The sequence below is a fragment of the Wolffia australiana genome, chromosome 18 (genome assembly GCF_029677425.1).
Source record: "Wolffia australiana isolate 7733 chromosome 18, ASM2967742v1".
NCBI classification, from domain to species: Eukaryota; Viridiplantae; Streptophyta; class Magnoliopsida; order Alismatales; family Araceae; genus Wolffia; species Wolffia australiana.
In genome coordinates, this window is record NC_135852.1 from 9,031,651 (window position 1) to 9,058,065 (window position 26,415).

Here is a 26,415-nt window from a genome sequence, read left to right on the forward strand (position 1 = left end):
TTTGGAGTCATTTGTTGAAGAGTTTTCACACTTTGTCTCCCCTATCGTAGAGCGTAGTGTAGGAGGTTTGGCTAACCTCACCCACGTCGAGATTACTCCGTGGATTAGAGCCCACGTTCTCTCGTCGAGATCACTCCGAGGGAACGTGTTCAAGCGTGCCGTCAAGATCACTCCGGCACGGACAAAGATTCAAGAATGCCGTCTGCGCTTGGTCAAGAAGGCTCCGTCGTTGAGATCACTCCAAAGGAGATCACTTCGTCGTCGACACCGCCTTCCACGGGATCACCGAGAATCCCACTCCAGGCCGCCCAAGGTACCTCGGAACCCCATCTTCTTGAAGGGTTCTTGGGGTTGTTAGTGCCCAAGAACCCGTTCTTGGTACTAATCTCCACCTCCATCAGCCGTCTTCCCCCCCTCCTTCTTCGCCCTGCCACCCAAGCTCGCCCCTCATTCTCTCCATCTCCCCCCTGACCTCGCCTACGACCTCCTGCCCCCGTCCCCGCAATCTCCTTCTCCCTTACCCCATCGTCTCGCCCTTCTTCTCCCCGCTTCTTGAACCATCACTATGCCCACGCCCTTCTACACCCGCCTTCTTGCCCTACCGACTACCCTCCTTCCATACTCCCTTCGTTCTTGGCTCTAACCCTCACCCGTAACTTCTCCACCTTCGCTTCTTGATTCCACGCCATTACCCTCACCCCTCATTCCCGTCCTTTGCCCCTCCTCCCACGTTTCTTTCCATCCTCCGCCACCCATCCTGCCGCCCGTCACCGCTGCGACCGGACCGCCGCCAGCCCGGTCGTTTTCCCCCTTCTCACGCGGCCGTGAGCTGTCGTCCCAGCGCGAGTGCGGCCTCCTTCCCGTGCCGTGCTCATGCCGGCCGCCCCCGTGCCCGCCTGAAGTCGCGAGCTGCGCTCGCGCGGATCGCGATAGAGCCACCGCGACCCCGCGCCCTCCAGTACGCTCGGAGTTCACGCACGCGCGCGCACTTGTCTCACATGCGCACGCACGCGCCCGAGCACCTGCCTGCCCCAGCACCTGTCCGCATCCTCGCCCTGCGCGTGCGGGCGTTCGTCGCTAACGCTGGCCTCCCTGTCTGCTGAACTGCTCATGTCGCCGGTCACCAGGCCGCATCGAGTCACATCGGCTCTCCTACGCTCGGGCTCGCTGGCGATACCACCACGGGATTCATCTTCACCCGGACAGTCTCTTCCCAGTGACTTTATCTCGCCATCAACGACGAGAACAGCCCATCTTCGGTGGGCAAGCGATATCCAGGTTTCATCTCGTCTCTCCTCCATTTTTCCCAGTATTATTACCTGTTGTAGTCTCGTCTTCCACTATCACGTCCTCTACCACCTTTACTCAATTCATCTCACGGATAGGGCTAGCCACTTGTCGAGTGTAGGGTTCATTGTGGTTGATAGGGTAATCCATTGATCTGGACGTCGAACACCTTTGGGCCGTAAAATGCCTCTCAGTGACTGGTTGTCTAGTTGGTCCCACGGGTCACCGGGAGTTTGATCCTGCGATCATTCTCCTCTCACTGACCGGCGTGGCTTACGCTCCTCACCCGTTGATACTTACAGCTGCTCATTCGTTATCTCCATTTCATCCGCTTGCATCTGACGCATTCATTCTTTCCCTGTGACGTAATACGAGCCGATCGATCCCGGCCGATCGTATTACATCACTTGGTGTCTTCTCTTGTGCCTTGACACGCTAGTCGGGCGGGACGCGAGCCGGCAGTGGTGGATGAAGACGATGAAGATGGCTTCGAAGGCGTGACGGCATTCTTTGGGTTGGTGCTCTCCATCAGTTTGTCTACATATTTATCCTTTGTTTCATAAAAAAATATCATATTTTGATATCAATAGACTATTTTGCTGAAATTTGACTCCCAAATCATGATTTCACAACCACATCATCATGCAAAAAATGATATCTGGACATTGTGTTTCAAGAAACGTATGTTTCATATTCATTGCTCCGAATGGGGTGATTTATATTCTTTGGAATCTTCTATTCATAAACCTTACATACATATCTCACTCTCACAACTAATACTGTTTTTCCCCGGCTCTTTGCTCTGAACAGACTCCAAAAGAAAGGTCTTTCTTTTTGAGCTTTGCCTTCCCCCCAAAAGTATCCTTATCAAATAAATGTGCCAACTGTTATAAAAGTCTAGCATTTTGTTTGGATTGAACTCAATTCATCATTGTGCTCAAGTAGCTTACATTTTAGTGATTTGTTTTTTAATTTTGTCTTTTTATCAACACACTTGGCTGTTAAGATAACTAAACAGTTTCTCCCCTTAGAGGCCTGCAGAACAGGGGGCTCGACTTTTTGGCTGGAAGAGTCACTATTAATTGTTTAATTTTTGCCATAATCGATTTAACAACATTTCACTTAGATCTGTTAGGCATATAAGTAGGATTTCTTTTGAGCCAGAATCAAACACTTATTTTCACAGTGATTAAGTATAACAGTGATCAAACCTTGTAAACAGGGCTTACTACTTAAAATTATCTCCCCTAACTTCATACTTTAATATAATATGTTATATACACATTAAAAGGATATGAATCTCATGATTGATTTTTAGACGAGAATTTATGAGTTTTTATGAGGGGGAGCAAAGATGAAATGGATTCAAACTTTTGATGTTTTGTTAGGCAGAAGATAACTAAAACGAACTTCTGATGTCTCCAAGAACATTATCCAAAGGATAACTAAAATGAAGGACATTGTCCAAAGAATAACTAAAATGAACTTATCCCACAGGTAATGTTTGAGTTTAGAAGCACGAGCAGTGTAGAAGTGACAAAGCAAATATGTTGCTAAGTAATGTTATTAGGGTCAAGTCCTTCAGAGTCTTGCAAATATACTCCCCAATGGGAGATTTAATCTTTTGGCTACATCACTGGAAGGTTTGAATGGCTGGATAACTTGTTACTTAAAATATGAGTTAATAGGGGTGAGCAAGGCCCATATCCATATTAGACATGGCTGCTCTGTTCTGTTCATTTGAGACAAAAAAAAAGTTTGCACAAAAGAACCGCATAGGGCCTTGTTCGTTGTCTTGGTTTTTTTTCTAAACACGACCAAAATTCACACATTCGCACAAAACTAGAACCAAATTTGCACAAAGCAAACAAAAGAACCGCACACGGGTCTGTGCGATGTTCTGTTCGAATTCATTTTTTCTGTTTGGAAAACCGAACAGATCAGACAATGCACACAAATTTGCACAAAAAGAACAGAACGACCACGTCTAATCCATATGAATAGATTAAGGAATTAGTATATTTCAGAATGGTGATTAGGGGATGAGGGGATAAATTATGGATATAAAAATGAATGATTGTTGACTAAAAACCAGATGAAAAATAATGATATAGATCATTAGTGTATGTATAAATGTAGAAGGATGAAGGGTCATTGATATAGAGATATATTTTGTGAGAGCGATAAGGTATAGCATAGAAATGATGGAGAGACGAGAATGTAAATTGATAAATATAAATATATAATTATGTAATTAAGTGTGCCAAAGTACATGTGGGAAAGACATGACATTACTTTGAATGTTAAGTAGTATGTGGAAGAAATGGATGAAACTGAATTGAATTGATTAAGACAAAATAGGGGTAAATTGTCAAGTTAAAATTCTTTTTCATTGTTCTTTTTTAGCTCATCTAATAAAGTTTATAAAACCCTAACTTAAGATGTATAGTGATAAGTATGGGTATCGTCCGAGGGAAGCTAATAAGGCAACTCAATTAGTGATCTACATGAATATTTTAACCCTAAATAGGGTTAATATCATCTTCAATGAAGATCAAATCATCCTAAATAGATGAAGAATTCAGAAAAAAAGGTAGAAGCGACAGGAAGTATAGTTCAAGTTAGGATCTCTAAATTGACTTCTTTGATCCAATAAAAAAGATCAAAGGACTCAAGTAGAGCGATTAAGAGACAAAATTCAGTTTTCGTTTGTTTTGTTGAGAGTGGAATCTAAACTGACTCCTATCTCACAGCTCTAATTCAATCTTCCCTAGAAATTAAACATTTTTTACTTAACTTTTCTTGTTCTTAATTTTGCAAGTGGAATAGTTAGATCAATTCAATACCCACTCCACTTAATCCTAATAAGGGCCTGTACATGCCGTTTAAGACACGGGATTTACAATTTCATACCAAGAGGAGGAAGAATAAACACAAAATTTACTAACACATAATCCAAATTACACTTAAGTTCTAATACAAATACCATGAAGTAAAAAATACCAAATGCAGTTGATCCGGGCTGGTTCTCCACTCTGTCTTGCCGCTGTAAAAGAGACCCTTCTAGAATGACCTCTTCGACTTGAATATATGATTTTATAATTAGGTTAAATGGTAAAAATTACCATTTTACTTCCAATAAGTAATTCCATTTTATCCATTGATGCAAACATGACTGAATGATCCAACATAAAAACAGAAAGAGGAGGTTGAGATGAGCAAGCCCATAAATTTTGTGCACAATCTGACTTCAGGATTAAGAGTTTTTAATAAATGAATATTAAGCTATCATAGTCATTGGATCAATCGTCATTTGTGTAATTAAATTTCTCATTACACACAATCTTGTGTTGCCTCCTGATTGGCTGGCAAAAGTTAAGGATATTTTGGCGCCCCCTCTCTTGGTGCGCCACATATCCCCCTCCTGAAATTAAGAGAAAAAAATGAAAAAAAATTAACTAAATACATTTCAAAATGCACATACCTGTGTGTTTTTACCGCTGTCACCTCCTGTGTGTGCATCTTTGTATGCAGCCAACGGGAGGTGCACTTAGCGCCCTCAAAAAAGATGCATCTACGAATTGCATTTAAGACGTTGGATTATCTTCTGATGGTCGAGATTTGGCCAAATGGCGTGCAAAATCAGTTTATTAGAGTTTTCCACAAAAGTCCCTGCTTTCGTTCATGCATACAAATGGATGCCGCCCAAAAGTAATTGTACATATGCCTCTCCTCTTTCTCTCTCCTCCATATTTCTCTAAAAAAAATAAAAAAGTACAGATTATTTCTATAAAAGTCTCAAACTATTTTTAATTTTATCGTTACGCATGCAATGCATGATCGAGCGCTGTTTTAAGGCCATATTTGCAACCAAAATTTCAGACAAGTCCATCTGCCTTTAGAAATTTATTCAAACTACTATTTGCTTTATATTTTTATCTTTTTTCTATTTATAAAATTCATTTATTCTTTGAATAAGTTCCCAAAAAATTCACTGAAATTCCAGGAAAAATCTAGAGATTTCACTAGTTTATCCAACATTAATTAGCATTAAAAGTAATTTTTAAACCTGCCATTTCCATTTAAATATATTAGTTCAGGCTCAAACAATCTCCCTTAAATTCATAAATTAAAATAAAATTGGGGTAAAAATCAGAGTTCACTTGGAACATTAATTAACATGTAATATAGGATAACAACCCTATTTTCAAATCTTTAAATGTATAAAATTTGCTAATTACTTGGGTTAAGCACAGATGTTAGGGTGTTATCATGGACGAGATGAATGAATCTATATGAAGGGTGTTTAAAAGAATACCAAAATGGTTGTGTTAATACCAAAACTTATCTCTCTATATTCCACTTGGATAAATAATTTTTTTGCTGTAGATGAGCTACTCCCCTTCTCTTATATGTTTAAATTTAAATTAATGACTAGAGTAAAAGGAAACTTATAGTATCATCAAACCACATTGTTTTTACATAGGTGCAAGTGTCTATAGTATCATCAAACAACATGTTTTCAGCCCAAAAGTACAATGTATATTCTTAGTAATCATGTTCTGTAGTTGGGTTGTTTTGAGTTGGTAATGGTTTTCTCTCCGTTGATCTATATTTTTTATTGCATTTGTTTAAGTATAATCATCTAATTCACAGATTATTACTCTCTTACTTTTGTACTATGAATATCTGCTAGCCTATATCCTTAGAGTTTCTAAATACCAACTTGATGCCACATTGTCAAAATGATTTTATTGTAATTAATTACAATACCACATTTACTTGAATTTAAATCCATGTATATTCTTATCTTCAAATATGTTTGATATCTCATAATGCATTGAATTTAAAGACCAAAAAATTTAGTTAAAGGACTGTCTCGCTCTGACAATCTAATTTGTGATGCCACGATGACACTTTTTAATGATGATTAGGGCAACCAATCATTGGAGTCAATCCAATAAATTAACTCACAAGAATCAAATTTTAAATACATAAAATGATATAAATAAATCTCTAGAAGATACTATGTCTTTATACTTTGTTATATTGAAAAATTCCATATAAATACTAAAAATGAAAATAAATAATAATACCATTATCAAGAGAGATGAAACCATCCTAACTTTTTTTCACACATAGTTGTTCATCTTAATGGACAGAAACACATAAAATTCATGAGACTAATGTAATACTTATCGTGTTAAGGAGAAAAAACCCAAGTGTAGGTGGCAGGGTCATGCATGTAGTGGACTTGCAAGGACAGAAAGCTTGGCATGATTAATAGGAATGGGTCAGGGATCACACAATTTGAGATAATGGTGTGATAGAGCTGATGATGTTGTAGAGCCAATATCATTAAAGCTTTGAAAGAGATAATAGAGTCACTAGAGTGGATAACTTGATGACATGAAGGAGCCAATAATTTGGCATGTCTAATGACATCGAAAAACCAATGACCTGGTAGAGCTGATGCCATATAACAACCAATACTGTATTAGAGTTGAGATGTTGGGTTCTATGGCCTTAATCAATTCAAAAACAATAGGATCATTGTGGAAAATACAAAGCCCTGATCAAATCACCTATGCAACAATGGAATCCATGACTTTTGGTTCCCTCTAGAGCGACAGGTTGAGCTTTTCATGTTTTAACCCTCTATATGCATCCACATGATCCATAGCACATTGAATCTCCTTCCACTTATCACCATGTTATAACTCCATTATCGTCCTTATACTATCTTGATCGCATTGGGAGTGGAGAAGAGCTACGGGAGAAGGAAGAAGAAGGTTGTGGCCCTAAAATATTTTGTCATGGGTGAATTTTTTCATATTTTGTCTTTATTAATCTGAGTAGGTATGTTTACTAAAACACGCAATCATTAAGTATAATTTTGACATGCAAAAGACAAGTTGCATGTGACCCTCTAGGCGCATTTATTAAGTTAGTTAATGATTGTAATGGTTTAATAACCTATGTTGGGCTTCTAAACTAATTAAATATATCTTCATATATATTTATTAGTCATGGATTAACATAACTCAATTCATAGGTAAGAGGGTTTTGATTAATATATGTCGCTATCACTATATGTTAGGCCCCTAACTAGGCGGCATTCCCTGCCCAGAGGCCTGCGTGCTTATTAGGAGGGCGTGTCTGTTGTATTTCGGCTCACGGCATTTTTAAGGACTGAGTCATAATGGGTAGCGATGCCCAATACCTGATCTTTCTGGCCATTGCCACTATTGATGGTGATTCACGGCAGACTGAGCACGTGCTCCTTGGCGCCCAAGGTAGGACAAATCAGGTACAGTCCGCGCGTGCCACGCGTGCGGGCTGAATGGTGTGTGCGCGCACGCACCAAGCGCCGCGCACCAATGCCAAGCGCCATGCGCGGGCGCCAACGCTACCCGCCAGCGCTGAGCACTGCGTGCGGGAGCGGCAAGCGATGCGCGCGGGTGTGGGACGCGCAGGTCGGGCGGCGTGCTGCGGGTGCAGTGCGCGGAGTTGTGCAGGGTGCCGCGCAGCGGCCGCGCGAGCAGCGTGCACATTGCGTGTGCGGGGCGTGGGGCTGGGAGACATCCAGCCAGGAGACTAAGGCATGTGGCGCACTGAGAGCGCCGAGACGGCACAGCGGGCACGTAGCACTCCTGCGGGTAGTGATGGGTGTGTAGCGCCCACATTGGGGGCGTCGAATGCAGCGGCGTTACGCAGACATGGGTACCGGTGGCGTGTGTGATTGTCAATGGAGGGGTAGCGTGTGTGATTGCCAGACCCGCGGGCGCGCAGCGCGCAGCCCGGCACACTTGTGTAGCGGCAAAGCCGGCGCGCGCGCACAGAGCGGCGGCCTTGAGGCGGTGTGTGACATTACCTCGGTGTAAGGCGCCTCATCTCGTTCGTTGTATCACCCCTCGTCTTCCCCCATGTAATTATCCCCAATGATTATGTACTCTTTATGATATAAATGCAATGACCCTATTCACTGACGGTGCCTAGCACCACCATCTCCTCTAACCCCTTTTATGCAATCTTAAGTAATTGCAAAAGCTTCCGAGGGGAGAGCTCGAAAGCCTCAAGATGACGGGCAATCCGAGGGAATACGTGGGCCAATTTGTGTCCATAATCTGGAGGATAACCGACATGTCTGAGGCGGACAAGCTCTACCGCTTCACGAAGGGCCTTCCCCACTGGCTCCAGACAGAGCTGGAGAGGAGACAATGCAGAGATTTGAACTCGGCCTACAAGGTCGTGGAAAGCACAGAGCTCAACCCCGTTAGACCAGTCAAGACAGAGGACAGACCTATGAAAGGGAATAAGCTACGCCGAGAGCGTGGCGAGGCACCAAGAGCACCAAGCAGTCAAGGCCTGAAAAGGAAATTCAAGCAAGGCCATGGCAAGAGCCGAGACAAGGGCAAGAGCCTGAGACTGTGGAAACAGAATCCAGGCAGTGGGGGCAACAAGTTAACTTGTTTTGCTTGCAGAGGACCCCATTTCATGAAGGATTACCCAAGAGGGATGGCAGCGCCACAAACGTAAATGCTATGGTTGTGCCGCCGTCCCAACCGGATGTTCTCGTGGGAAGCAGTACGGTGACCCTAAATCCCTTACAGTGCTTAGCAGCACTACAGGGGGGTGCCCTAGTCTAGTATGAGGGTCTGAACCTCTTGCACGTCCCGGTACTGATCAACGGCAAACCCTCCATGGCCATGGTCGACACGAGGGCGACGCATAACGTCCTCGCTGAGAAAGAAGCCAAGAAGCTCGGCCTGAAGGTATCCCCAAGTTCGGAGAAGACAAGGCCGTCAACTCGGAAGCCCGAGACATCGTTAGCGTGGCCAAAGGGGTGTTGCTGCAGGTGGGAACGTGGGAGGGCCGGACCAACTTCATGGTGTCCCCCATGGATGACTTCACGGTTGTCCTGGGTCTCGACCTTCTAATGGGTTCACGTGCTGTCGTGTTCCCCCAGTACCGCGGCATCCTGTTCCCAGATGGATCTCACCTATGTTTCGTGAGGGACCAAGGGGCCTAGAAACTGCGGAACACCGTACTCTTGTCCGCCATGCAAATCAAGGACGGATTGAGGAAGGGGGAAGAGACCTTCCTCGTCACCATTCGAGGGCCGACACCTCGGAAAAAGGGTGAAAGGCAGGGGTGCGCACCAGCCCGTTTGGTGACACTTAGTTGGGGTGACGACGACAACAACAACCCCGGTGTAGCGGCGGGTGGACTACTGGGGCCAATTGCGGATGTACTGCGGGAGTTTGTCGGGGTGATGCCCGTGCAACTCCCCGCGAAGCTGCTGCCCAGGCGGGATGTGGACCACGAGATCGAATTACTCCTTGGAACACGTCCTCCTGCATGGGCACACTACAAGATGCCCCCTGCTTACCTGGAAGAGCTGAGGAAGCAACTCCAAGAACTGCTGGAGAGCAAGTTTATCGAGCCGTCCAAGGCTCCCTTCTGCGCCCCGGTTGTTTTCCAAAAGAAGAAGGACGGGTCGCTCCAACTTTGCGTGGACTACCGAGCGTTGAACAAGGTAACAGTGAAAAATAAATATCCTGTACCAAATGCTAAAGAGCTGTTTGACAGGCTCGGTGAGGCTCGCTACTTCTCACGGATGGTTTGAAGAGTGGGTACCACCAAGTGTGGATCAAGGAGGGAGATGAACCGAAGACGGCCTGCGTGACTCGCTACGGATCTTTTGAATTTTGCGTGATGCCTTTTGGGCTCACGAACGCTCCTGCTACGTTTTGTTGCCTGATGAACAATATTTTTTGGGATTATATCGATGATTTTGTTGTTGTGTACTTAGATGATATTCTCGTATACAGCCAGAGCTTGGATGACCATGTGAGGCACCTGAGTAAGGTGATGACCAAGCTGAGAGAGCACGAGCTCTACCTCAACCCAAAAAAGTGCAAGTTCGCCTTGTAGGAGATTGAGTTTCTTGGACACCTAGTCGGGAAGGGAAGTATGCGCATGGATCTCTCGAAGGTAAAGGCCATCAGAAATTGGACGGAGCCGAAGGGATTACTCCCGGAAGTTTATCAAAGGCTTTTCCCGACTAGCTGCCCCTTTAACGCACTTGTTGAAGAAGGATGTGAAGTGGCAGTGGACAGACCGGTGTCAAAGAGCATTTGATAAGCTGAAGAGTGCAATCTCCAGCGAGCCGGTGCTCTGATTGCCCAAGTTTAACAAGCGAAATGAGGTACACACTGATGCTTCTGATTTCACCCTTGGTGGTGTCTTGATGCAGGACGGACACCCCGTGGCCTACGAGAGCCGCAAGCTGAACGACGCAGAAAGGAGGTACTCGGTACATGAGAAGGAAATGACGGCAGTGGTCAATTACATGAGAGTCTGGCGCCACTATCTCCTCAGAGGAAAATTTGTGGTCTACACCGAGAATGTGGCCACCAACTGCTTCGAGTCCCAGAAGAAGCTGACCCCGAATCAAGTGAGATGGCAGGACTTCTTGGCGGAGTTTGACTTTGACTTGAAGTACAAGCCGAGGCGCACCAACCAAGTGGCCGACGCCCTAAGCCGCAAAGAACCAGAAGTGTTCGTGGCCGCACTTTCAACAGTCCAAGGAAGCATCCTCGATGAAATCAAGTTGACACTAAAAGATGATCTAGAAGTTGTTCGCCTGCTGAAGCGCATTGCTGTGGGCGAGACAAGGAGATTTTGGACTGAGGACGACATCATATACACAAATGGGAAGATGCGCGCCAAAAATACGAAGCTCGCATTGAGAAAGCCCGTGAACCTGCGGCCTTCCAATTTGCGCGCGACTATCATGCTCGCATTGAGAAAGCCCGTGAAGCACTTGAGCGTGCTGCTCAAAGAATGAAGAAGTAGGCCGACCAGCACAGAAGGGTTGTAGAGTTCCAAGTGGGAGATAAGGTTTTGTTGAAGACCAACGCGCAGATGTTGAAGACGAAGCAGGCAAAGCAACGTCACAAGGGTCTGGTACACGGCTATGATGGACCTTTCGAAGTGGTGGCAAAAATTGGATGGGTTGCCTATCGACTCAACATTCCTCCTCGGCCGGCAGTCCATCCGGTCTTCCATGCGGTTCTGAAGAAATATATACCAGATCCCGAAGACGTGGCGAGGAACTAGCCCCAACGTGCACCACCAAATGTGCGGGCGCACTTCGACCAAGAAGTAGAAGCTATCCTGGCGAAGCGGGAAATTGACCTGGGAGGACGTCATGATTGCTATCACAAGATCGAGTAATCAAGTGGAAGAGCAGACAAGAGGAATCAGCCACCTAGGAGTGCGACTCGGACTTATGGCAGTTCGAGGACCTACTGCGATCATATGAAGCGGAGCAGCGGGCGTCGACGAGGCCATCGACAATTTCAGGTGGCGGGGTCATGTTAGTCCCCTAACTAGGCGGCATTCCCTTCCCAGCGGCCTTTGTGCTTATTGGGAGGGCGTGTCTGTTGTATTTTGGCTCACGACATTTTTAAGGACTGCGTCATAACGGGTAGCAATGCCCAATACCTGATCTTTCAGGCCATTGCCACTGTCGATGGTGATTCACGGTAGACTGTGCATTTGCTCGTCCACGCATAAGGCGAGACAGATCAAGTACGGTCCGCGTGTGCTGGACGCGCGGGCTGAATGGTGTGTGCGCGCGCGCACCAAGCGCTGTGCACCAATGCCAAGCGCCATGCGCGAGCTCCAACGCTACCCGGCATCGCCGAGCGCTGCGTGCGGGAGCGGGAAGTACTGCAAGCGGGTGCGGGCTGCGCAGGCCACACGGCGTGCTGCGGGTTCAGCGCGCGAAGTTGTGCAGGGTGCCGCACAACGGCCGCGCGGGCAGCGCGTGCATTGCGTGTGTGGGGCGCGCGGCGGGGAGACATCTCGCCAAGAGACTAAGGCATGTGGCGCACTGAGAGCGCCGAGATGACATATCAGGAGCGTAGCGCTCCAGCGGGTAGTGCTGGGCGTGCACTGCCCAGCTCAGGAGCGTCGAATGCGGCGGCGTCGCGCAGACGGCGCGCTAGAGTGTCAACATGGGTGCCGGTGGCATGTGTGATCGTCAAGGCAGGGGTGGCGTGTGATCGCCTGGCCCGCGGGCGCACGACGCCTTGCCCGACGCACTTCTGTAGCGGCAGAGCGAGCGCGCGCGCGGAGCGGCAGCCTTGAGGCGGTGTGGCGACATTATCTCGATGCAAGGTGCCTCGTCCCGTTCGTTGTATCACCCCTCGTCTTCCCCCATGTAATTATCCCCAATGATGATGTATTCTTTATGATATAAATGCAATGGCCCTATTAAGTGACGGTGCCTAGCACCACCATCTCCTATAACCCCTTTTATGCGATCTTAAACAATTGCAAAAGCTTCCGCTGCAAGAGATCAAGGCTGCTCAGTGTTTTGCTCCAAGCACTGAGGCCAGCACATGCCAATTCCGAGCAAGAAACCTAGCTCGAGATTTGACCGTGTGACACTATACCTAAGAGGGGGGAAATTGGGTACATTAATCGTTTTCTTTCCTTGTTTGGTTCTAAGAGGGTATTTTGTCTATCTAGTGGAATTGAGATAGGAATTGACTGCATTTTTAATACAGGTTATGTTGGAAGGAGGGCGATGAGAGAGAGAGCTCGAGGAGAGAGAAAATGGAAGAAGATAGGAGTTAGGGTTTCTCTCCTTGATTGATGTGATGTTTACATGCAGCCCGTATATAGGGCACTTGAGAGAGAGAGGAGAGAGAATGATGGATGGGCTAAATATAGACCCAATAAGAGAGATATAAATAGTGAGAGATAGAGAGAGATGAAGTAGGCCCATAATGGCCTACACGGGTAGGCCCTTATCGGGCCTACCTCCTATACTCTAACACTCCCCCCCAAGCTGGAACATGGACATCCATGTCCAGCTTGAAACATGGAGTCGAGGGGAGGTAGAGATGACGCCGCCGCAAAATTGAGATCCTGCCGGAAGAGAGGATAACGCCGCCGAAAGTGAGGAGACGCCAGAGAGGATGTTGACTCCGCCGCTGATTGGTGATGACGTCGGATGACGATGGCGGGTGGTCCGCCGGATGAAGATGGCGGGTTCTCCGCCGGATGGTGATGGCGGGGTGGTCCACCGTATGATGATGGCAGGTGCTCCGTCGAGTGGTGATGGCGGGGTGTCCGTGAAGCGGAAGGGCTCGTCCTTGGAAGACGGCCACGATCTGGAGAGCAGCGACTCCGACGGCGCCTCCCGTAGCTTCTATAGGGGCGCGAGCCAGGAGCCACCGTTGAGAGAAAGCGAATCCTCGAGCTTCTCCGCGATCTCGAGAATGAACGAATCGGACAGGGCTGGGAACACAGCGGGGCGGCATCTACTCCCTCGGTGGCGCCGCCAGTGAACACCGCTGGCCGCAGCGGCGGGACGGGGGAGGGAGGAGGAACCGCAGCAGAACCCCGCCATGGCAAAAGCAGGGTGTGAACCCCTGCACGGAGAGATCGCCGGAGGGATCGCCAAAGATGTGCGAGGATGGCGGCGTGCAGGAGATCACAGTTAGGAGAGAGACCGTAGGCGATGATGTGCTGTCAAGATGTAGGAGACGGCGGCGGTTGGAGAGGTCGCCAGAGATGCAGGGCGGCAGAGGGGAAAACCTCCGCCGCCTGGACGTCGATGCGGAAGAGGGGCCCTAGGTCATCGACCTATGCTCTGATACCATGTTGGAAGGAGGCCAATGAGAGAGAGAGCTCGAGAAGAGAGCAAACGGTGGAAGATAGGAATTAGGGTTTCTCTCCTTGATTGATGTGATGTTTACATGCAGCCCTTATATAGGGAACTTGAGAGAGAGAGGACAGAGAATGATCGATGGGCTAAATATAGGCCCAATAAGAGAGATAGAGATAGAAAGATATAGATAGTGAGAGATAGAGAGAGATGAAGTAGGCCCATAATGGCCTACACGGGTTGGCCCTTATCGAGCCTACTTCCTATACTCTAACAGGTTAGGTCTAGTCCCTTCTTTCCTACGGATATCTTTGCTTGAAGTTAAATAAAACTTATCCTGAGTTCCAAGCTCCCCAAGTGAATTCTCAAGAATAAGGTTACAAGCAGATATCAAATAAACAAAAATTTGGTGAAGAATGTTTGACTAACTTGCCCCGCTATCTATGCTTTTATCTTTCACCTCCTCTTCTGAACACACAGGTCAACTTCACTATCCCCTGAGCCACAGTGAATCAGGATATCACAACCTCAGTGTCTGACCACATAGATTTCTGTAGTGGCCCCCTAAGCCTAGTGTAGGAAACTCTAACAATAACCACATACCTATAAAGATAATATGATCGCATTAAAAATTAATAATCATAATGATGTGAAACGACGACGGCCGGGATCGATCGGCGCATTTCACGTCACAGGATTATGATGCAAATGTATGGGATGTAAGCTGAATGATGAGAAAATACGAATGAGCAGATAAGGACTTGACAGATAGCGACGTCGACCGTACCGATCAACAAGAGAGGAGTGATCCTAAGATCAAACTCCCAATGACCCGCTGGACCTACTAGACGTCTACTAAGTGAGGGGCGTCTAACAGCCCTGGAGCGTTCGGCGTCCAAGTCGGATGACAGTCCGTCTACCACAAGAATCCCTACGCTCGACAAGGTGGCTAGTCCTATCCGATGATGTTCGAGAATATTGCGGTAGCGGACGCGATAGGGGAAGACGAGACTGTCAAAGATAATAATACTGGAGTTTATGGAGGTGAGACGAGACTGACCTTTGTATCGCTTAGTCCAAGGCGTCCAAGTCGTCGAGCGGATGCTTAGTGTCGGATCGTGCGGGCGAGTGTCGTTGACGAGGGCGAAACCGGGTGTGGACGGTGCGGTCATAACTACCAGCAGAGAGCTGAGTCCACGGGTGGCGTGTAGCAAGAGTCGGAGCAGTGGGCGCACAAGGCGCGCGCTTGGCTGGCGCACGGCGCAGCCGTGTGGGCGGGCAAGACAGCGAACCAAGTATCGTGGGAATAGTCGTGTGGGTGGGGCAGAAAACCAAGAAATCGGTTATGGCGTAGAGGGCGGGAGTCAAGAATTCAAGAAAGATGAGGGCGATGGGAGGGTGAAGGGGAGGACGAAGGGGAATCAAGGTTATATGGTGAGATCAAGAAATCAAGAAATCAAGAAATCAAGAAATCAAGAATTCAAGAAATCAAGAGGAAAGAAAGGTGGACGATCAAGAAAGGCAAGGGGAGGCTGTTGGGAATCAAGAAACGATGGGGAAAGGAGGGTGGGCGATCAAGAAAGGCAAGAGGAGGCGGTTGGGAATCAAGAAACGATGGGGAAAGGAGGGTGGGCGATCAAGAAAGGCAAGAGGAGGCGGTTGGGAATCAAGAAACGATGGGGAAAGGAGGGTGGGCGATCAAGAAAGGCAAGAGGAGCTGGTTGGGAATCAAGAAACGAAGGGGAAAGGAGGGTGGGCGATCAAGAAAGGCAGGGGTAGGGGGAGGGCGATCAAGAAAGGCAAGAAGAGGTGGTTGGGCGATCAAGAAGGGCAGGGGAAGGGGAAAGGGTGTTCAAGAAAGGGTAGGGGAAGCGGTTGGGCGATCAAGAATTTCAAGAAAATGGAGGATGAGAATGGGTGGCATTTAAGAATCGGCGGGAAAGATCACGAAATGGGGTTAGATGATCAAGAAGCGAGGGTGAAGGGGTGGCGTCCAAGGAAATGTGGGCGAGATGGGCTGGATGAAGGAGAAGGGGGTGGGGGTGGATGTGGTGGAAGGTGGACCAAGAACCTGGCTGGCGTCGGGTTCTTGATGGTCGGGGCAATGCTCCCTCAACAGAGCGGATTCTCAGCTTGGTCGCGGCGTCGATGATGTTGAGGAACCTCCAAGAATTCCCAGAGTGATCTCGACGGAGACTCTTCTCAGCCCTGAAGGACAGCGACTTCTTGAAAATCTTTAAACTGTGCCGGAGTGGTCTCGACGGCACACTTCAGCACGATCCTCCCGGAGTGATCTCGACGGAAGAAACGTGGGCTCTACCCACGGAGTGATCGCGACGTGGGGTGGGGTTAGCCAAACCCCCTACACTAGAACTACGATAGGGGGAAGATCAATTGTAACTCAATTTTCAACAATGACTTCCCAAATGTTCCTTGGGCATGCCATCCCCTTATATAGGGACGATGGGTGCCAAGAGAACGTGGGAGAGGACGAACCGTCGCAAGACGTGGTTCGGCCTCTCCTTACAAATTCAAATATAAACATGAAAATAAAAGGAAATGACGAAGGACGGGGCCTAACACTGGCCCACTCCATAAATCCAGAAATATAAGAAAACAAACATAAATGAAAATGCATACTTACCCGGAGTACTTAAACCCCAGGTGGCGAGCCTCGGCACGAGCTGCTCGGCGTGGCTGTCGTCGTCCCGCCACGTCATCCTCAATCTGGCTCCTCGTCTTCGCGGCGTCATCCTCGAGATGGTCCTCCATCACATATACACATAGATGAGTGCACCTTCAGTTGTTTATTGAGTTTAAACTTTTCAGCCTAAATTTAGCTATTTAATTTTTATTTGTTTGACTATTGACTTTTAGTTCTAAATAGTCAATATGTTGATCACATATATACTATTGACTTTTGACTTTTGAAGATCACCTTCAAAAGAGCTTCACGACTAATCCATAGTTTCTTTTTTATTTCCTCCTTTAAAACCCTATTAAGAATACCTAAAAGTTTTGAATTCGTTTTATTTCTTTCTTAATTCTATTTGTCTCCTTTCACTTCCTTTCTTTATCCATAATTTTATTTTCACTATCTGGATTATAAGCTCACATTAATTCAAACAAACAATTACCTTCAAGAAGAAACTTTCAATTCATGAGTTCCAAACTTATTTATCTCATATTCAACTTCCACGATTTCTTCCTCCACATAGACTTAATAAAACTTGATTCAAATCCAATTTATTTCTTTACAAGCTAGGATCATTTTAAGCTATTTCAACATCAAATAAACCTCAACAAGTTTCAGTTCAATACCTTTTAAATATTCCTTTAATAAAGTTTGCAGAAATTTCATTAAGCTTTTCAAGAACATTTATTTCATAATTTCTAATGAGTAGTCAAGAAGGTAGGTCTTGTGCATCAAAAAAACTTTATAGCAATGCAATTTTCTTTCTTTTAATAACTTATATAAATATAAAATACTTTTTCTACTGATTGCGATGTTGTAACTTCATTATGGGGATGTTAGACGGTTACGGAAGTTAAATCAATACCTTGAAAAGGTTTGAGATTGTAAATAAAAAAAGGGTAAGAGTTTCTTGGGGCCTACATCAATACCAAAAAACTACATTCAAAGCTCCTTACTCACTGTTTCAAAATGGTACGAATGTCCCCTTCCATAAATGCTCAAACCTTGAATGAGATAGTGGTACTTTCTTTAAGAATTTTTGCAGCTTTTAGCACTGCATTCTACAAAGATAAGAAAAAACTTTGAAGTCATTACGCACTCATTCTCAAGAACTCAAAACATGGAGGGGGTTCAAGGATACAACTCAAAGATTGACACCTCCTTGGTGCATTGCTATGTCCCTCTGTGTTGTCATTACATATTTGCAGGTCATCCAAGAACTAGAAATGCGAGAGAAATAATAATATTGGAAGAGGAGGCCTATCCAAAGAGGGAGAGATGGAAGAAAGCAATGCTAGAACACATGCTATGTGCCTGATTCTATTTATCTTGAAAGTATATTAATAAATAACACCTATTCATTTAATTTAGGTATTGTTGACCCAACATAAAATGAATGGATCGATTTATTATTTCGACATCTATGCCCGCCATATTAGTCTTCATGAAAATATGGAATAAAAATTCTAAGATTCTTCATTTCAATTAGACCAACTTTTATGTTAAGATGAGTATTCATCCCACCTATCTTATCCTGTAGAAAATATTTAACTAATTTACTTAGAGTGTACGCAAAAACAGGAACCATACACAGGTCAATGTTTTTGACTTGCCAAATAAATTTCAATTTTTTCTAAAACTTTGGGATTTGGTAAAAATGAAATAAGAGGTTGACGACCCAATTGTGTAGTCAGTATTTTCAGTTTAACCTACCAATTATGGGGCTATTTAGGGATATATTTCACTATTTTTGATATGAATAAATCCTCATATGATGTTATAACTAACGATAAACAAGGAATATTTGTATCACACTTCTGCAAGCAATATCTCGAATCGAGATATTGGAAACATCTTATAGATATTGGATTTTATTTTGATGATGCCCTAAAGAATTTTTATGCAATCAAGAAATTAATTTGAATGAATACAAAAACAATACCACAATCAGGACAAAAGACATCTTATGGATCCCTTAGCGACGTGGGCTCAATATAGAGTCATCTGCCTTAAGTTTAAGAGAGAACATCTGATGGAATACAATCCAGAAAACTCCTTAACAAAATGAAACTAAAATATCACAGAACTATTTATCTGATGATTTCCCGATGGATCCATACTAAATAAGCTGACCAATTAGGAATTGGATGAGGGACCATCCCAAAATGACTGTACGAGTCTCGTGTAAATGAAGAAATATATATACGGAATAATGAAATAAAATTTTGGTTAAATTGAAGCGTTGTTTCTCTTGATTATAATTTTGCCTCTTTTTTTCACATCGCTTACATCTTCATTCAACAAGCCTTAAACCCTAATCATCGTACCTTGTGGAGATGACGTGTACTCATTAGTTACTAAGCTATTTGAGTGAGTATCGAGAGATAATGATATGAAGTAATATAAACAATTATAATCATGCTTTAATAAGAATTTTGGAAATATTAATATGTGTAGCAAATAGTACGGCTAGAATAAGATGAATAAAAGAGAGATTAAGGTGAGGAAGACGTGAAGTCATGATAGGAATAAAAGATTAATAAGTGAAGAAAAATGGAGGAATAGGTGAACTAGGATTTTTGATGGAATGGAGATAAGACAACACGTAAGATGAAGATGATTGAACGGAAGTGGTGATGGTATTTAATTGGAAAATGAAGAGATAATGACATGGATCTAACCTAATAAGTATCATGGAGATGAATCATGGTTAGGCAAGACAACTTACCATTTGTTCTAGGTTCTGCCAATGACATGATAATTTGACAATTGCAACAAAGCCTCTCCTTTTTGTTGATTGACCCTAACCAGGCACTCAGAAGACCAGGAGCACTTGAACCTCACTCTCTTTCAATCAACCAACCAAGGTATAAAGAAATTTTCAAATATATGTTTACACAGATTGGGGGCTCATCTTATTGTACCAACTATATGAATGGATATAGAAGAGAAAGATAGATATGCCCTTAAAATTCAGCTCAATCAGCTTTCTGGATCATTAGATAACAAGCTTTGACATTGGACTATTCATACCATTGATTTAATGTAAATTTTTTTCTCTCTCCTTATCCTCGTGCGCCCATTATGTCAAGACTAGGCATATTCCTCAACCTGTCTGAAATTTCCAATCATGGCACATATTTAAATATGCTATTCAAGATCAACAGCTTTCAAAGCAGCACATGTACCTGCATCGAAAAAAAAAAGGAAAATAATATTCCTTCAAATAATAGTGAGTGTGTTACATGGCACTGTGTCAGGATGCACCTCATCCATGCTTTAGATAACTTTTGTCAGTCTCACATGAACATGTCCGCATCATGTATATGTGTGGGCCCATGTGTACACAATAATGATCTGGTCATATGACATGCGTCAGGTGCTGCCATTCTTACTTTTTACAGTGGAAAAGTTTTTAATCTCTCCTTTCCTTAACCTTTGTATCAAACTTACTACAAATTTAGTTTGGTCTTTTTGTTGGGCCATGTCACCACTAAAATAAAAAATAAAGATTTGTTAGTCCACCATTAATTTGTATGGCTTCTACGATTGCAATGCCATAATGGCATCTTTTCAAAATGATATTTTGGTTACACTATCAAGAGAAAAATAATACTCAAGAAGAAATCACTTATGAAAGGCTTTTGTGGTGCCCATCGTTCTTCATTTTCTCATTGGACAACCTCCTGTCTCAATGCTACCCAAAAAAGTATTGAAAACCTGCATGAATTAATCACAGAAAATATGAAACATAAACATGAAGTTGACGTGATGAAGACTGTGTGAATACAACTAGAGGAAGCCCTTTTGGCTGGGTCCTAAACACTTCATAAAGGAATAAACATGATGGTAAGCATATTCCATGTAAGGTGATTTAATCCGCATTATAGGTTTTAATTGAAAGTTATTTTATAATGCTGTTATGATTCCTATTGCACCTACCTTTTTTGGATTTTTCTCATAGCCATTAGAAATCAAATAAAATAATAGGGAATCTTCTGGAATAATTATGGATCAGGCACATGAAGATGGGGATAGAAGAATATCCGATAACCTAGACATTCCTAAATTCTGGACACAAGAAACTAGGATTTTACAGAGAATAATCTTATTTATCCCTTGTACCCATCCATAGCACCTCAACTATAAGTGGAACTTCTATAAATGTGAAAAAATATGTTTCCACTCAACTCTAGATTATTCAATTTCATGTATGCTCTAGCGTGTGTCCTCAAGTCCATGGATAGTAGTATTACTAATCCTCCTTCTGGGTCAAGAATTAAATGACTTGGGATCCAGAACGGACAGACAATGCCTCTTGAAAAAAATGATTTCTCTTGATGAGTGTCAGTGCAAAGTTGAGAACCAACGACAATCCATAAGCTCCCCAAGGACTTACTGAATTATTGCATTTTCTATGTATTGTGACATCTAGTTGAGCTTGTTATACTTCATACTATTAAATAACAATATTTGGATCGCATCTTATTTATTGCCACTTCTTCTCCACTTCCTGGATGATTAACATGTCTTAGGATAGGATGTTGCATTGTATTTTCCTTTTTTGTACCATTTCTTCTGATCCTCAACCTCCCTTATCATTAAATTAAATTTAATTACATTTCTCAATGTCACAATCTTCTCATCCATCAATCTCTCCCTCTCTCTCTTTCTCTCTCTCTCTCTCTCTCTCTCTCTCCCTCTCTCTCTCCCTCTCCCTCTCTCTCTCTATCTATCTATCTATCTATTTTTTTCTTTTAGATTGGTATCCATTATCTCTATGGTTCTTTAAGGTCCACAACGTTTTTTGATTTATTCATTTGAAAAATAGAAACCAAATACACATGAGAAATCATTCCCTCTATTTTCTTCAACCTTTGAGAAGCAATATGCTACATTTTGAATGAGTTTCATTAGCTTTGACCTTTCCACTAACTTTCCCTCAAATTTTAAAGGATATTAGATTTTTCAATCCAATGATCAGATGGTGTTGTTTTTTTCTGTATTCAGGCTTCTTTAGCATCAATTTTATGCCAGATGAAAATATTAGATATTTTACAATATATACATATTTAATTTTAAATTTGATGGAATAACTCAGATTCCCAAAATTACCTTTAATTTTCTGTTACTGTAATTGAGACTTAATTCATGGAACTTTTGGAGAAATCATCTAATATACACATTAGTTAGTACCATAACGATGTTATTTTGAATAAAATGGTGTCAGTGCATACGTTAACCATGCAATTTAATTATTATTCATGAATAATGTAATTTTGCATCAATAAATGATAACATGTATGATTTGAATATTTTAATGTGACAAACAATGAGAAGTTATATGTAGATGCGCTCATCATGCCTGCCCCATGTTCGTCCATATATCCAATCATCCACCATGTACATATATATGCAAATCAATATACCCACAACCTACTTTCCACGTGTTCTTACATATAAAAAAAACTTGTCCGTTGCTTGTCTGCCATATGGTTGGTCTTTGGTGCACTTATTGTGGCCCATGTGAATCCAATCCCTGCGCAGTCATCTGCATGCTAGTGAACCATCAAACTATTTGTGTGTGTATGAATGCATGGGCAAGCTGCTCTTCCTGTACCTTTACACCTATTAGAACTGTCACCGCTACATCTGATTCCTTGCAGGTCCACGCACCACTATGCCAACTATACACTATGCCTACACAGTGCCCTTACACTATTATCATAATCAACTAATATTTTTCACATTATTTATTCTATGTTTGTACATCTAAATGCACACATAATGATTACAATTATACTTTGGACATTACTTTCTCACCACTCACATATTATCCATATTTTATGTATAGTATAAATATCAAATATTTATGTTAACACTAGACTATTTGCAATTCCCTTTTCTTAAGCAATTCACTTCTTTTGTTTCCCTTATGCCTAAGCGGTCAAGATATAGTTAACCTACCTAAGAGAAAAAGATATATTTTCCATATATATTTAAATTGCACAACATCTAAAATAACCCTATCATTGACGCCCTATTTGATATTCATACATTCACCAATGTCTAAGTCCTCTTTGTTCATCTATAGATAAATCTCCATTCTCACAATGTCATATTTTCTGATCGAGATATGACCAGTAATATGTAACCAAATGATGGCGCGACACATCCTACGACGCCAGGATGAGCGTCTAAGGAGTCGGCATCATCAACGACATTGCCGCCGACTTGTGTCCAATCAGCACGGCAAGCCAAGGTGACGCCGCGCACACCCGGATTCAGATACTCCGGGTAATGTCGCGCCGTCTTCAGTCTTGATTACAGCTTTTATCCATTTTTGTGTTTCCTACATTTCGTGTTTTTTCTCGTATTTCCCTTCTTCATAATCCCTTTGTAGCGAGGGGAAATTCCCGTATGATGATACTTTCCCCTCCCTCCCTTTATTGGGCCCAAAACACTTTCATTTCATTCTCTTTTGTAGTCTCAAAAGGGGGCCATCCACCTCTCCCCTATAAAGGGAATGGTGGGGCGCCCTCAAGAAGGCACTATTTGAATTCTGTTTTGAAAGAAGGAACGTCAGAATTTGAAGAGTCCCTCGTGGAGGAAGGTGGAAGAAGGAGGAAGAAGGAGGAAGAAGAAGGAGGAAGAAGAAAGAAGAAGAAGGAGAGAAGGGGAGAAGAAAAAAGGACACGCGTCTCCGCCGCCACCCGCGCCGCCGGTCACCGCTGCCAATCCCACGCTGTCGCGATCGCCATTGCCACGTCACCCGCCACCGAGCTCTGCCGCACTGCCCTCTAGCATTGGGCCGCACCGCGCTGTCTCCATCGCTAGCGCCACGCGCTCGACCGCCACTGCGCCGTCTTGACGACGGGCTGCCCCGTGCCGTTTCTGCTTCCGAGACGCGCTCGGCCACCTTCTATTCCTCTCGCCCCCGGTGCTCGCGTACCACCCATGATCTACAGCGCTTACCACGCACGACCCGGCCATGCGCCCAGCCCCTCCGCAACCGCAGCCGACCGCGCTCGTGTTCTCCTCATCGGCGCCACCCAGACTGCAGTGCCGCCACCCACCTCCGTCCTTGCCCTTCGGTGCCTACACCCCACGGACTGCCTGAGCTGTCTACTGCCGCTGCAGCCGCCGCTCACAGCCGCCCGGTGCGTCCTCACCACGGCCGTGCGCCTGGGCGTCCCACCCTCCAACGCTGGGAAGAAGAAAGCCTCGACACGCTCGCAAGCGACCACCAGGACTGTCGATCACCTGCGCCTGTTGCCACCCACTCTGCCGCTGTCAAGGACCGTCCCATCCTTGACGAAACCACAACGGGTGATACGGAGATAGTTGTCGCCAGACACGACGAAAGGTACTCCACCCTGCTCTTTTCGTCCCTTATCTTTTCTAGTATGCTTTCTTTTGCCTCCACCATGCTCGAGTTAGTCGTAGGTCAGAGGGACAGGCTAAGAAAATGACGAAAGAATACATGAGAGTCTTACCTGTTTGGTGTGAGTCGGGTTCGGCCGTCCCGTGTGAGTGCGTCCTGCGGGGATTCCCCGTTTGGCCGCGTAGTCGTTCTCGACCCCTCGGACGGGGCTCGGGAGGCTTGGACTACCCATTCCTGGGCGACTCTGTTGAGTCCCGTGGGATGGCATTCTCTGCAAGTCGCCTCACGCACGTACTACATCTAGACATTCATGCAATTCTTTCTCACTTCTTACCTGCTTGTCATCATCTTCGGACGGCGTCTCAGTCGTAGTCCACAACCGGCCCCTTTTCAACACCGAGCCGACACACTCGGTGATGATCGGATGACGTCTTGACGACGTCTGGCATCAAATGGGTATCAGAGCCCGGTTGTGGTTGCTTACAGCATGCCTCCGACATCTCATCCGCATCATAGTATCATCCGCATCGCATTGTCTTTCGAAATTCATATAGGAATCCCTAGGGATGGCCATAGAGACACGATCGACGCGGAGAGCTCAACACAGGGGGTCTACCTCCCTATGGCGTCTAGATCTGTCACCCGATGAGAGAGGCAATGCCACTGCCCTCTCAGAACACCATCTCGCGACACCCAAAGCCGGCCCGATAACGCCGCCTACCAAAGCCGTGCAGACCGCACCTGCCAACACAGGTGCTCCCGAGTCGTCATTACCACGCGAACCTACCATTGCGCCCAATGGCCGTGGACGATCTCCTCACGACTCACCGCGTTCACTTGGTGAAGCCCAACCTTATGAGTTCGAGGATAGAGCAATCATAGGTCACCGACCACATGGGAAGTCCCCCGTAGGCGAGGGCTTCCCTCGAGCTGCCCATGCACGTGGCCGAGGAGGAGGACGCGGACGTGGAGGACCACCCCGCCAGTACCTACTTCAGGAGGACTCGCCGGATGAGCAAGGAGCATACCTTTGCACCATGGCCGCCAGGATGGAGCGCATGGAGCGAATGCTCGTGCGCCCACGGACTTCAGAACACGATGCCGATATGGCGCCGGCTGCCCGAGGATGACCTCGCAAGCCGTTCTGGGTCGCTCGACAAGTATATCAATGGAGACGCTTCTATGACCATGACGAGGAGTCCGACTATAGATCCGATGACGTCCCTCCGTAGGGACGTCCTGCTAGAGACCCGGTATGAGACCCACAGGATGTCCGTGCATGGGATAGGCAACACCCATGGGACGACCTCGCCTGCGGGTACGATGCAGACTGACCAGTCTGCCAAGACCACTACGTATCACGACGTGATCGCGACTTGGACGTGGACTACCCGGCCCGCCGAGACGATCCCGTCCAGCCCCGCGATCCTAGGAAGATAGACGACCTATCAGCACCCCGTGATGACCACTTCTGGACTCCCCGCCACCGACACGAGGAGGTTCATGATGTCCCTCGGCACCCACCGCGGGCGATGCCCATCGGCCGCGCGCCTCGTGAGGGTCTTCCCCACCATTGGGATGACCGTGACCGCAGCTTACCCCGCCCCGTCGCCACATGGATCCACGACGCGAGGACTACCCCGTGCCCGAGCGGCACTTGGACGACGACGAACATCAGCGCAAGGAGCAGCACGCCCGCATACATAGAAGCATGCGTGCCGACGTCACCGTCTTTGAGGGTTCACGGAAACCCAAGGAGTTCATCGACTGGGAGTCAAGTATGAACTGCCATTTCCAGTAGTACCGTATGGATGATGACCTATGCGTTGAATATGCGGAGACAAGGCTTGGCAGACAGCCCAAGATCTTTTGGGAGAACGAGCGTGTCACCGCCGAGTGACGAGGGCGACCCATCACGTCCTGGGTCAAAATGGCGCAAAAGCTGCGGAGCAAGTATGTTCATCGGCAATATCAGATGTCCCTATTCCTCTTGTGGCTCGACCTCAAGCAAGGACCACTCACGGTGATGGAGTACATCGAGGCCTTCAAGGAATGCTGGATAAAATGCCGCTTCGTGGAGGACCCTCGAATCATCGTTGGATTGTTCGCCCATGGACTCAGACCGGCCCTGCGCAACGAGGTCCTCAAGTGCAACCCGGCTGAAGTCGACAAGGCGTACCATCTAGTTGAGCACATGGAGCATCCATCCGACGACACCACTGCACCTAGGGTGAGCACAGCGCCCCAAACTCCACCTGTTCGGACCAACCCCGCTCGCACTACCCCGCCCGTGACCATACAGGTTACCCCGACCATGGGGGGGCAAGGACTTGTCCGTGCTACCTCCATGGGGTCTACCCT

At 45.6% G+C, this 26,415-nt stretch overlaps 1 long non-coding RNA gene across 1 annotated transcript; it reads left to right on the forward strand.

Moving 5' to 3' along the window:
- The first annotated feature begins 244 nt into the window (after positions 1 to 244).
- Positions 245 to 1,892, forward strand: LOC144715059 (uncharacterized). The gene is made up of 2 exons (XR_013584513.1): positions 245 to 1,278; positions 1,663 to 1,892. It is a non-coding gene; the product is annotated as an uncharacterized LOC144715059 (long non-coding RNA).
- The last annotated feature ends 24,523 nt before the right edge of the window (positions 1,893 to 26,415 follow it).